This window comes from Rattus norvegicus, chromosome 3 (genome assembly GCF_021556685.1).
Source record: "Rattus norvegicus strain SHRSP/BbbUtx chromosome 3, alternate assembly SHRSP_T2T, whole genome shotgun sequence".
Taxonomy (NCBI): domain Eukaryota; kingdom Metazoa; phylum Chordata; class Mammalia; order Rodentia; family Muridae; genus Rattus; species Rattus norvegicus.
The window spans coordinates 112,219,402-112,232,976 of record NC_141536.1 but is presented as its reverse complement, the minus strand read 5'-3'; the positions used below and the strand labels follow the sequence as shown (position 1 = coordinate 112,232,976).

At 44.9% G+C, this 13,575-nt stretch overlaps 1 long non-coding RNA gene across 3 annotated transcripts; it reads right to left on the bottom strand.

The window, feature by feature from the left end:
• Positions 1 to 522: 522 nt before the first annotated feature.
• Positions 523 to 12,799, bottom strand: LOC147995665 (uncharacterized). 3 transcript variants are annotated; one of them, XR_015683769.1, is made up of 4 exons: positions 12,608 to 12,706; positions 12,068 to 12,237; positions 5,975 to 6,134; positions 567 to 834 (listed from the first exon to the last, which is right to left on the bottom strand). It is a non-coding gene; the product is annotated as an uncharacterized LOC147995665 (long non-coding RNA). The 3 variants fall into 3 exon arrangements; XR_015683767.1 differs by lacking the exons at positions 12,068 to 12,237; positions 12,608 to 12,706 and adding an exon at positions 6,420 to 6,457 and having other exon boundaries at positions 523 to 834; XR_015683768.1 differs by lacking the exon at positions 12,068 to 12,237 and having other exon boundaries at positions 530 to 834; positions 12,608 to 12,799.
• Positions 12,800 to 13,575: the final 776 nt, after the last annotated feature.

Below are 13,575 nucleotides of genomic sequence, written 5' to 3'. Positions count from 1 at the left end.
AAGCGCAAGGCCCTGGGTTCGGTCCCCAGCTCCGAAAAAAAGAAAAGGAAAAAAAAAAATCGTATCTCAAAGGACTTAACTGCTCTTGTCCCGAGTTCATGGCTTTGCTCTCATTCCTGCAAGGTTACTGTGTAGTGCCTACCAATGTGTCTAAGTACGGTGAGAAAGAACAGGTAGCATGAAGCAGATCTACTGTGTATGTTGAGGTAGGTAGCAATGGATAAGAGATGCCTAGGATGGGGCTGGGGATTTAGCTCAGTGGTAGAGCGCTTACCTAGGAAGCGCAAGGCCCTGGGTTCGGTCCCCAGCTCCGAAAAAAAGAAAAAAGAAAAAAAAAAAAGAGATGCCTAGGATTTGCTGTGAGCTGTGGCTTAAGGGTCAGAACACTGGCCAGGGCAGATGCCACACTCGTACCACAAATGAAGAGTCCCAGTGAAGCCCACACTGAAAGTACCTGGAGTCAGAATGACCACACCCAAAAAGTCACTGGGGAGGGACAGCCAATGGAATATAGCTTGAACATGTTTTAGAGAGAAAAGCTGCAAATAGTTTTTTTTTTTTTTTTTTTGGTCTGGATATTTACAAAAGATCACCACAGACAGATTATCCTGGTGTTTTCTCTATAACGAAGACTTGGCTGCTCTCTGGGGAGAAAACTGTGCCAGTTGGTCTAGGTTCAGAAGATGAAGATTTTGGTGGTGAATTAAGGCTTCTGTGGGACGTCGGAACAGTTTCACGACACTCAGAGATGGAGAGGACAGAAAGAGCCTAGGTTGTTCTAGCCAGTCTTCTTTGCCTCAGGAAGCTGCATCCCAGCTAGTATCTTCTGTTACACTTGAAACAAGAGCACAAGAGAGACATAAGGTCTGTAGTGGGCCTGTGGAATCCCTGCTACTCAGGATGCAGAGACTGGAGGATCACCTGAGCCCAAGCCTGGAGAACAAATGAGACTGTAAAATAAAAGTATGGGGTTGGTGGGGAAGTGTAGCCATCCAAGATGGACCCTACCCATCATCGGCTCTGCACATGTTCCCTTGTCTCTCTCTCTCTCTCTCTCTCTCTCTCCCTCTCCCTCTCCCTCTCCCTCTCCCTCTCCCTCTCCCTCTCCCTCTCTTTCGTTTGTTTTGCCTTTTTGTTTTTCAAGACCAGGTTTTTTGTGTAGCCCCGGCTGTCCTGGAGCTTATTCTGTAGACCAGGCTGGCCTTGAACTCAGAGATTCACCTTCATCTGCCTCCAGAGTGCTGGGATTAAAGGTATAGGCCACTAGCGCCTGGTCGCCTTTACTTGTTTCTTAAGGAAAGAAGGATGTGACTTTTCTCAAGCTTCCTCCCTCCTGTCATAGCATGGGAAACAAAGCTGCCTCTCCAAGCTTCATATTCCCCTGCCTCATAATTGACTTCTGAGACTCCCCGTGCTCTGTTCTTGGGTTCTGCCCCTGAGATCTGAGCTCACGCTTCTTCTCCCCTTGTTTTCTTTCTCATTTTTTCCTGAAGTACATTTTCCAGTAGCTTGAGGCAAGAACAGCCTTAATTTTCTAGAAAAGTATCACACTTCCTGGTTAGTTTGACTTATTTAAGAGTCAACACTTACAGCCTCATACTCCACTGCTAAACAGTCTACATCTGTAGACGGACGAGGATGTGTTCGTAAACGTTTTTCTTTCCTCAAAGTTTTCTAAGAAAGAGTAAAAAGAACAATTTCAAAGCCTCTTGTTCACCCCGCCACCCCTGGAAACATTCTTCTCTTGAGTCTAGTCAGTCTGAGATGCCCTTGGTAGCACTGTCCTAAGACTGGTTCCTTGGCCGGGAAGGCACAGAGGCTTCCCAACACAGGGATTCAAAAGTCTGGGAACTGAGCACTTTCTTTGGAATGAAAACGAATGGAAAAGAAAAGCAGAGCCACTGGGAGCGGGCAGACCAGCCAGAGCCAATGGGAGTGGGCAGGCCAGCCAGAGCCAATGGGAGTGGGCAGGCCAGCCAGAGCCAATGGGAGTGGGCAGGCCAGCCAGAGCCAGTGGGATGTAAGAGAAACCTGAGGTGAAATGTGAAGAGAAAGGGAATATTCAGGGGAAAAAGTCCTTCATTGCCTTTCTTATCATTAATGATTGTATTGCTTCATTTATTTCTTTTTTTTAATTTTGTAATTATATTTATGTACAGAAAACTTAAGTGTACATTTAACCCAGCTTAGTGGCGAGTTCTTTAGCCTTTGCCTTTTCCAGCTTGGCAATGTGAGCCACAGACTTAGGACCCAGGACGTTGCCTCCCCAGTGGTGGCGGATCTCGTCATATCTGTCATTATAATTGGTCCTAAGAGCTTCCACCAGCTTAGGCAAAGCACCCTTGCCTTCTGAGTTAACCTGTGTGAAGGCAACAGTGGTGCATGTCTTCCTGTGGACCAGGAGCTCCAGCCTGGCCTTTCCCTTGATGGTGCAGTAGGGTACCCCCATCTTTTGACAAAGGGCAGGCAGGAAAACCACCAGCTCAATGGGGTCTACATCATGGGCAATCACCACCAGCTGAGCCTTCTTGTTCTCCACCAAGGTGGTGACTGTGTTGACCCCTGCTCGGAGGACAGGTGGTCTCTTAGTTGGGACGTTCCCTTTGCCAGCAGCTTTCTTCTCAGCTCGGGCCAGCAGCCTTTGCTTCTTCTCCTGCTTTGTCTCTGGCCTGTACTTGTGGGCAAGCTTAGCAGCTGAGTCGCTGTTTGCCTGTCCAGGGCCTGGGTGAACTGGTTGATGGCAGGAGGTACTGTGAGCCGCTTATAGAGGATGGCTCTTTGCCGCTGCAGCCTGATGTAACGGGGCCATTTGACGAAGCGTGTGAGATCTCTTTTGGGCTGGATGTCCTGCCCAATGCTGAAGTTCTTAGGCCTTTTCTCAAACAAAGGATTGACCACCCTTTTGGCCTCCTGTTTCTTGACCACGGCGGGGGCCGGGGCCACCTTCTTCCCCTTGGCCTTCTTTCCTTTGGGCATCTTGCTTGGCTGGAGGAGGCTACATTTATTTCTAGAAGACTTCAATCACATGTTTAGGAACTGGTGCGATTACTCACCTACTGCAGCGGGCCCAAGTTCAGGTCCCAGCACCCACAATGAATGGCTCACAATGACCTGTAACTGTAGTTCCAGGGGAATCTGATGCCTCTGCAGACACCTGCACTATGCACATAATCACAAGCAGAAACATACACAAGTGCATACATTTAAAAAAGCCTTTGAAAATATGCATTTGTGTGACTATAGAGTTATAGAAAGATTGAGGAAATAAGTGAAAGGTTCAAGGCCTATATTAATCATTTGGGTAGTGTGTGTGTGTGTGTGTGTGTGTGTGTGTGTGTACATTTTACAGGAGAATAAAATGACCAGGAAGGCTTTCTAGGTTTCTAGAAGCAGGTATAGGGGAGTTAACATCTGACTATTGCCCGTGGAAGTAGGAATCACAAGCAGCCAGTCTTGAAACCCTGAATGACAAATGTAATGGTTACTGCAGCCTTCTGCCTTAGCAGAATACAGAATGCCCTGCTCCACTCAGCTACTAGGAAGGGTGATCACATCCCAGCCTCCATTCTTCCTAAAAATGCTTCTTACTGGTATTTGATCACAACAATAACATAAGTAACTCATACTAGGACTCTCTGCTCTTTGTCCTCCCATTCACTCCAACGACGAGGAAAGATTGAACTCGTATTTCCCCTTCCCACGTGATAATGACTGGTCTATCAGTGGACAAGACAGAGGAGGAGCCTGAGAAAAGAGCATCAGGACAAACTCTTGACAAGAGAATGGCCAACGTCCTTTGAAATTGGATTTCAACTGAGGATATTTAAAAAGAAACCCATGTAGAAGGATAGATCTTCAAGAGGAACACTGAGATGGACCAGGAAGGGTGGGGACTCAGGAAACAGAGGAGCATGGAGAAAGGGAAGATAGCAACTGGGGAAGAGGCTGAGAGCCAGAGAATGCAGCCCAGAGCACCACGGGGTGGGAAGGAGAGTCGCTAAAGGGTCGTCAGGACAGATAAGAGCAGCCAGGGGAAGGTGAAGCAATCGTGGGGTGAGGCCCGGCTGTGGGTGGACCAAACAAAGGGACTTAACAATCCTTCTGGGGAGAGGATGGGAGGAAGACAGAGTTGAGGAGGAAAGGGAGGATGGCCCCAGTCCAGAGAGCATGGGGCGTCTCGGGGCAGTGAGTCACTGTCCCACTTAGGAGGGCCCCTGGGCTGGACAACTATTTGAAGTCATCAGGAAGCTTGGCAAATTAGGCTGTTATTGAAAATCTTAAGGGTAGAGCCAGCGGTGGTTGGCAAATTTATGTAATTAATGTTGAAACAGTCCATATCAGCCCTATGGAATCTTGTCATTGAGGATAAGTCACGGTTTATTCTTCTCATACAAAATCCTGTGGTGTCCTTTTAATGCTCCGCAGGGAGCAGCTTCCTCAGTTTCTCTCTGAGTCCTTGGACTGAGACAAATATTATGGTAGAGAGGGACTAGTCCACATCTTCGAAGGTGGGGTCTTGCTTTGGAGGGGACATTGTGGATGAAGAAGCCTCCTCTTGCTCAGCGTAATCCCTTAGTGACAACACAGTAGTGGGTCGAGGACAGGAGAAGAGAACAAAGTGGGAATCACAGAAATGGCTCTTCGGTCTCTTCTAGAATCTTGGAAGTAGCTTTGTAGAGTGCTGCATTGAAAGATTCTAGGACTACAAGTCTAACCAAGAAAATGTTAATATGGCCTAGTGGGAAGAAGGGGTAACCCTTTGACCATCCCGTCAAAATCTCTCCCTTTAATGGTGTATGTGCACTTATGATTAACTCCATTTTGTGGATCAGAATCTTCATAATGTCCTGTTTCATTTGTATGTCATGGGCTCAGGGCAGATAAGAGATGCTATAAATATGTTAGGCTTCCACCTTTCCTGCCAGGTCATCTCAAGTGCCTCCATTTTTGTCTTGTCAAATGGTCTGATAGTTATTAGAGATTTTTGGACCTGCCTAAGTTACTGCACAAACACATGCTCCTTTTTCCATTGTTGGGTACCATTTCTCCAGGATCTTGAAGACTTCTGTGTGACCTCATTGAGGCCTCTGTGAATTCTATGGCTACGGTCATGTGAATGATGAAGGGGCACAGGGGCAATGCTGAAACTTGCCTGCTCTCCCACAGCCCACAGAAGAGCTGCTCAAATCTCCTGTGCTGGTTATTTAGAAAGTCACCATTTCCCAAGTCTGGTCAAATATGTGAGCGTCTCAACCATCCTCTGCCATTCAGAACGTTACTAAAGGAGGTGTCTACCTTTTGGGGAGCTGGGGGAAGGTGAAGGTGAAGGGGGGAAGGATTGTGGGAGGGAATAATTGGGAGAGGGCAGTGGGCAGGATGTAAAGTGCATAGGCAAAAAAATTAAATTAAATTTTTAAAAGCTAAAAAAAAACTTCTGAGAGCACATAGATCATTGGTAAACTGTAGTCATAGCAACAAGGGATACTGAAAATGGCTGCCCTTTTTTTCTTCAGTGTTGTAACTTCTATGTGCATCTCTGGAGCCAACTAGGTTTTCAGTGGTGATTGTAGTTCAATAGAAAATTATTGTTATGACTTTAGCATGTTATTAATAATTTCAAAGTATACACACACACGCACACACACACACACACACACACACACACACACACACACAATATACACACACAAGTATCTTTAGCCGAGAACATATCAAACTCAAGGCTGTGGACATTCATAAATCCCTTGCACAGATGCACAGCGAAGGAGTGGCGAGGAACCTTTGGCCAGGTTCTCAACAGGATGTTGTTGAGAACTATGAATGACAAATTGAGCAATAGAGTGGGAGTCAGTGAGACTCTAGGTCACCCTCATCCTCTGTTCTGAGGGAGATCCAGAAAGTCTGGGTTCAGGGTCAGGCCATGGAAGGGAAGTTACGATTGCTAAGTGAACAGCTGCTGAAGTAATTCACGTACCTTTTGGTCCCCTCCTTCCTCTGCAGTCCTGACTGATAACAAGGCTTCTATGCCTTGTAGGAGGAGCCTTTCGAGCTTGTAATGATTCCTCACGGTTAATATGAAAACCTCGTGGACATTGCCTGCCATGCCACATCCATCTGTTTTAGACATCAGGCATCTGCATGAGATTGAATTGGAAGAAGAAAGCATTCTGTTACTTGGGGGAAGTCTTTGGAAGTCATTCTACAAGACTGCTTAACCTCTGGCCGTGTTTAGCTCTCTGGGACATCTGGATGATTTTTAGCCAAAGGATTTGCCACTAGCAAGGTAAACAGTGACATAGGATCTAGGAGTCAGGGTGATGATCATTCTTAAGACATGGGATTAGAAGTCATGGGGATTTGGTCATCCAGGTCACAGGAGGTGGCCCACCCAGGCTGTGACAGAGGAAAACTGAACCAACCAGGCCTTCTTCATGGGATGTGTGCTGTGCAAACGGGAAGTGCAAATGAATGCGGAGGGCTGTGTTCCAGAACTTATCTGCACCTCTGCTAGAATTCTCCTCTTTGTGATCCGGGTTTACATCACTCTTGGAAGACCTGATTTACAACAACTGTTCATCACATTGTGCAGAATTTGAACTTGTGATCTAAGCACTTTATTAACTGTGCAAAGTCTGCATTCAACCCTGGGTCTTATCCACATTCAGTAAACCCCATCCATTCTACTGGTAAGCCTGCCTCATTTCAGGTTAGGATCTGGGACTGGATAGTGACTTAGGAATAAGAGTGGACACAGGTTAAAGTCTAGTACAACCATGATGGCGTTTACCTATAAGCTACCATCCTCATCTTTACCACCAGGAACTCATCTTCGAAAGTCAGTGAGCAACTCTTTTGTTCTACAAAGGGACCCTCGAGCTGCTGCTGGAAACACTGTAGTGTTTCATAGTACAAACACAAGATCAGCAGAGTAAACGCCGTGCTTCCTGGGCCTTCACAGAGACACCAATCCACCATGCTAGCACAGAGAGGAGGAGAAGATGGCCGCATGCTTAATCCTGGATAAACTTGGCCTGGGACTGAGAGCTTAGATGGAGGGCTAGGCTGCCATGGCTTTTCCCTAGTAATCCCCAATACTCCAAACACTCAGTCTGGGTCATCCCTCCTGGTGCTTACACCTCCCTGTGGCAGTGATGAACTCCCTGTTGCACCAGGCATTGTGGGGAGCTGGAAACTTGATAGCATCGCATTATGCAGTTATGTGGGAACTCTGGTTTCTGGAACAGAGTGAGGTTCCCAAGCTCTGCTCTTGTACTGTTTGGGTGTGTCTTTCACAAAACACTCTTTATGGGAAAAACACACTACAGTGCTAGCTAGCGTGGTGGGGCCCATTTCTCAACAGTGACACGAAACTGATCCGTTTTTTTTTTTTTTTTCAAACAGTTAAAAAGAAATGACAAAACTTGCCGATAATAATAAACAGTTCCTTTCTCCATCTGATGCTTGTCCCCTGGCTGGTTTGAAAACTCTCCGTTTGGATAACTTAAATTATGAATTGAATTATGAATTGAAAGTAGCACAATAACTCTCTACTCCTAATGGTTCAGATGTCAGAAGTTTATATCAAGAAAATCATTGCAGTTACAAAGAAAGTAACTATAATATTTAGGATTTATTGAAAATCAGCACAGCAAAGTGATACGGTTTTATGCTTTTGATAAGAGCCAAATTCTGTGCTCAGTAGTTGAGAGCGGTTGCTGCTCTTCCAGAGGGCCCAAGTTTGAGTCCCAGCACCAGTTTAGTTCATATTTGTCTGTAACTCCAGTTCCAGGGGATCTCATATCTCTCTGGTCTCCAAGGGCTCCAGGCACATAGATACAGGCAAAACACTCATACACATTAAATAAATAAATAAGAACTAAATTCTCAGGGCTGACAGTTAAGAGTGTAAACTAACCCAAGTTTGATTCCCAGCAACCACACTGAATGACTCACAACCACCTGTAACTCCAGCACCAGAGAACAAAACATCTCTGCACTTCTCAGGAAACTGGACTTATGTGGCCATACCCACAAATACACAAACACAATTAAAATAAAATAAATCTTTTTTTTAAAAGAAAAAGTTCCCAGTGGACAGTGGGTCCCATCTCCTCAGCGAAAGCATTGAGGAATGCGGTGACCATGCAGAGAGATAGGAACACGGAGACTGTAGAGCTGCGTGCGAGCCTTCATCCTTCAGTGGATACACAGTGTCACTTAGAGCCTTGGAAGCTCAAAGTGAGGATCCAGGTGTTCTGCAGAGACGCATCAGAGAGCCCTAAGTACTATTCCTAAAGTTGTGTTAGAGAAGTTGGAGAACATGAGTTTCCTCCTGAGCAAGACGCAGTGGGAGTCTGAAGAGGAGAAGGAAAGGAGCAGAGGAGAATGTAGAGTGAAAGAATTGCTGGAAGAATGAGGTAGAACTCAGAATGGCTTATCATGTTACTGCTCAATCCCACATGCATGAACGAAGAATTCTGGTATGACCTGGAACAAATATAAGAACACATCAAATCTAAGAACAGACAATTTCAGACAATAGTGCATGTGTCGACTGCTGGGTTTGTCCTAGCATGCCTAAGTGTGAAGCATCTCCCTGGCTAATACCTCCTGGATGTCCCAGGACCAGCATGATTGCAACTATGTGTGGCAGCAATGGGTTAGTGACATGTTAGAAGCCAATTACTCACCAAACCCAATGGACAGGTAAGCTGCCTTACTCTGGGGATGTGCCATTTAGACATGTGGCCACTTCCCCTTAAATGAGCCAGAGACAAAACTAGTGATGATATCCTATCATGGGAGTTTCCAGAGGTAAGATTTTTAAAGTCTTGGATGATGTCACTTTATAATTAGTTGCAAATGGCTTTCACATAAGGGAAATTTCCAACGGAAAGTGAAAGATTACTTAAGTGTCTAAATTTTTATTTAAAAAAAAATCGGAGGAAAAGAACACTTTATATTGCAGGGTAGCAAGTCTGCTCCTGTCATATTAGCTCTATTTTGTTTTAATTTTTGAAATTTCCTATTTGGAGTCAGCATCTCCATATTTATATTTGCTGTCAAATCTAGAGCAGTGCTATGTTTGAAGCTGGGCGCCCTGTTATAACTTTCTCTTCAATTACACTTTAGCCAGAAAGGACATACCCAGGAAGATGCAGAAATCCCAAATTATACTTTTTCTAGGCAGTGTTCCACAGAACTGGCAAGGATACTGACAAGTGACAGCCCATGACTAGCTTTTTAAAACACTAAATGGGAGGGGTGGGGGTGGAATCACTGCCAGTCACTTAAGAAACAGCCATCAGACCCTTAGGGAAGTACTAATGTCCCTACCTAACAAAGACGTAACTGTTCAAACATATGCTGGTGCTCTGAAAGGAAAACGTGTTGTCTAAAAGGGAGCTCGACACTCTCAGAAATGACACACAGATGAGAATCAAGTGCCTTGAGAGGAGTGGATCTTTCACATAGTTTCCCCTCTGAAAGTTTCAGTGACAAAGAGCTAAGAATTCTGTTCTATTGACTGCAATTATTGGGACTTTCCATACAGATGGATTTTTTAATTTATTTTTAACAAACAAATCCCAGCCCAAGACATGATGACACAATGGGACAGCAGCTGTGGGGTGGGACTTGTTTGTAGCCTCATCTGAGGTCAGTGTTAAGAAAACGAGGTCAGGCGAGAAAGGGTAGGTACCTCAGGAGAAGCTTTGCTGATATTTCCCAAAGGGAGGAACTGCCAAGAAGAACAGGACAGCAGTGGTATTGTAACTAAATGTGGGGCCTTCATTAACAATGATGGCTTCCTGTCAGATACTTAGGATCAAGGACCTTCTATCCTTTAGGGAAACGTTAGTTACAGAGTTTGGGGGCCTGTCTGTAACTTTTTTTTACAGCTGGCCAAAAGGCTTTGGAACACAAAGCTTTTTTCTTAACCACTCTCCAAAAATGATGTTCTAAAAGATGTACCTATTCTGGAGTTCAGAAAATCCTGAAAGCAGGGGGGAAAAAGGGAGTGACCCATGCATGATAGCAAGCTCAGGTTGGGTGGAACCAGAGACCTGCATATCTTACTTCCCAGGGAAGTTTGCCTTTGGGTGCACTTAGTTCTTAACAGCCAGACACCTCAGGTGGTCTCTTTAGTCACTCATCTGTCACCCAGATGTTTTGCTAAGTGCAGGAAAAGTGAAAGAAGACAGAGACACAGCCTCTGCCCTCCAGGGCAGTATTTCCACAGCAGTTCTTCACTGTGGAGACATAAACCACTGCATCGAAGTTCTCTGCCATAGGAGTGGGAAAAACATAACTTTTATATAGAACCTTGAGGTTTATGTGAATACCCAAGAAGAGGCCTACTTTGTTTAGCAGAATCATAGAATGCAAGAAAGGAGGAAATAAGATGTCTTTTTTTAAGGAAGGAAAAATAAAGTAGACCTGGTCATGTACCGCAAGGTCTGTCTATGTGTGTAGCTATGAGACAGGGAGAAGCTGGCATGCTCGGAAACTAGAAGGCAATTTCTTTGTCCCAGATATCATAGATTAAGTGATAAATGATTTTATGTGTGAATGTTAAGATTAATGCTGCATGCATTGTGCTTCTTTGAGGGGAGTGATATGTATCCTAACTTCTAAACTTAAAAGAAAATATGGCTCATATTCAAATTAAACATAGAAATAAAGGGTGACCATTTATGAGTACTCTTTGAGATATCTATTGAGCATGATCATGAGGGCAAAGATGGCTGCAGAGCAGACACTAGACAGGGGTAGGTGGTTGCATTTTGGAAGGTAAAGAGACAAGAGGAGGAGAGAGAGGTTGGGAAAGAAGGGTGTGCTGGCTAGTCTTATGTCAACTTGACACATAAGCTTAGAATTATCTGAAAGAGGGAAACCTCAATAGAGAAGATGACTCCATAAGATCTGGCTATTAGTGATTGATGGGGGAGGGCCCAGCTCCTTGTAGTTGGTTCCGACCCTGGGCTGGTGGTCCTAGATTATAAAAGAAAACATTCTGAGACAGCCATTGGAATCAAGCCAGTAAACAGCACCTCCATGACCTCTGCATCAGCTCCTGCCTCCAGGTTCCTGCCATGTTTGACCTCCTTTGATGAACAGCAATAGGGACGTATAGGATAAATAAACCCTTTGATTCACAACTTGCTGTCGGTCATCACAGTGTTTCATCAAGCTTCGAAACTTGCTATTTTTCATCACAGCAATAAAAATCCTAACTAAGACAAGTTGGTACCAGGAGTAGGGTATTGCTAAGACAGGCCTAACCTTGTTTTCAGAAGGACCGAGGAGAGACTTTAGAACTTCGGGCTAAGAGCTATTGAGTGTTGAGAGCTCAGTAAGCTGTTCTGCTGGAGCTTGGAAGATAAGAATATTGAGAGCAGTGCAGAAGATGGAGGCCTAGCCTGTGAAGTTTCAGAGGGGAGATTAAAGACTCTATTGGGGCTGTTTGCTATTTTGATTTAAGATTCTATTGTTCTGGTTTTCTAGGGCTGAAGAATCATCTGTGGTTAACAGAATACCATAACTACTAAAGCAAAACTTTTCCTTTGCTGGAATACTTAATGGTGGTCAGTCAGAGCTGAAAGTTTAGCAATGATTAAGAAGAGACCAGGGGAAGTATTTTTCTGAGAGTCAGTACATAGAAGCTGTGTTCCTGTGATGACTCTGGAAGCTGAACTTGACAGTGTGAAGGTCACCCAGATGGTACTGGTTTGGAAGGCATGAAGGAGTCATGGAGAACAGCTGTGACTTGGCACTGTGAGAGGTTAGGGGAGGCCATGGGAGAAGGTATCGTCTCATTGGCAGTTGATGGCCCAGGACTGAAGGTCATGCAAAGAAGGTGAAGCCTGGCACAATGAAGAGAGCCTGTGAGAGGCTAATGGTGGAAGTGCTGCCCAGTTGCAGCAGAACACTCCAGCATTTTGGAGATGCTGGTAACATAGAATCACCACCGAGAACAGCAACAGCAATCGTGTGGAGCCATCGAAAGCCTAGAAGACAAGCTGTGTACGCTGAAGGGCAGAGCTAAAGAAGTGACTCAAGCTCCTACCTGGAGGATCGGAGAAGACTGTCAGTGAATCCCAGATAACTGGACATTGAGTTATTTACACGGTTGGAGGTCAGTTTTGTTTGTAACTGTACCCTGGTTCTTCCCTCTTGAAGAGAGTATTTAATTTAATTTTGATTTTGATAGGAGCCATCTTAGTTAGGGTTTTATTGCTGTGAAGAGACATTATGATCAGAGCAACTCTTTTTTTTTTCCAGTTTTGAATTTTTTTTTTATTAACTTGAGTATTTCTTATTTACATTTCGAATGTTATTCCCTTTCCCGGTTTCCAGGCAAACATCCCCCTAATCCCTCCCCCTCCCCTTCTCTATTGGTGTTCCCCTCCCCATCCTCCCCCCATTGCCGCCCTCCCCCCAACAATCACATTCACTGGGGGTTCAGTCTTAGCAGGACCCAGGGCTTCCCCTTCCACTGGTGCTCTTACTAGGATATTCACTGCTACCTATGAGGTCAGAGTCCAGGGTCAGTCCATGATCAGAGCAACTCTTATAAAGGAAAACATTTAATTTGGGTCTGGCTTACAGTTTGAGAGGTTTAGTCCATTATCATCATGGCAGGAAGCACGGCAGCACGCAGGCAGACATGGTGCTGGAGGAGAAGCCAATAGTTCTACATCTTGATCTGCAGGCAGCCAGGAGAAGACTAACTTCCAGGAAGCTAGGAGGAGGGTCGAAAAGCCTACCCTCACAGTGACACACTTCCACCAACATGGTCACACCTACTCCAAAAGGCCACACCTCCTAATAGTGCCGCTCCTTTTGGCTAAGCATTCAAACACATGAATCTATGGGGCGATACCTATTTAAAGTCCCACAGAGCCTACAATGAAAAACATCAAACTTTTGAAAGAGATTTTGAATGTTTAGAGAGTGGATATTTTAAAGAGACTAGAATTTTAATGTGTTTAGATTTGCACAGACTGTGGGACTTTTAAAGTTATTTATGCTTTTAATGTAAGATCTTGGGGTGAATAATAAAGGGAGTATCATGGCTTAATAGTGTGATGTGTTTGTAGGTCAAGTTGATAAAGTGTTAGTTGTGTTGGGTAGTCTTGTGTAAACTTGACATGCAAACTATAGAGTTCTCTGAAAGGAAGAAACCACAATTGAGCAAATGCCTCCATAAGATCCAGCAGCAAGACATTTTCTTAATTAGTGATTGATGGGGGAGGGAACCAACCCATTACGGTTGGCTCCAGCTGTGGGCTGGTGGTCCTGGGTTCTATAAGAAAGCCATTTGGAGACGGCCATTGGAAACAGGCTAGTAAGCAGCACTCTCCATGATCTCTGCGTCAGTGCCTGCCTTCAGGTGCCTGCCCTGTTTGACTTCCTTTGATGAAGAACAGCAATGTGGAGGTGTAAGACAAATAAGCCTTTCCTCCCCAGCTTGCTTTTTGGTCATGGTGTTTCATCGAAACAAGAACAACCCTAAGATAGAAGGAAGGAGGGGGAAAACCAGTAGTTGGTAATTGAGCGGAGTAGGGAAATTAT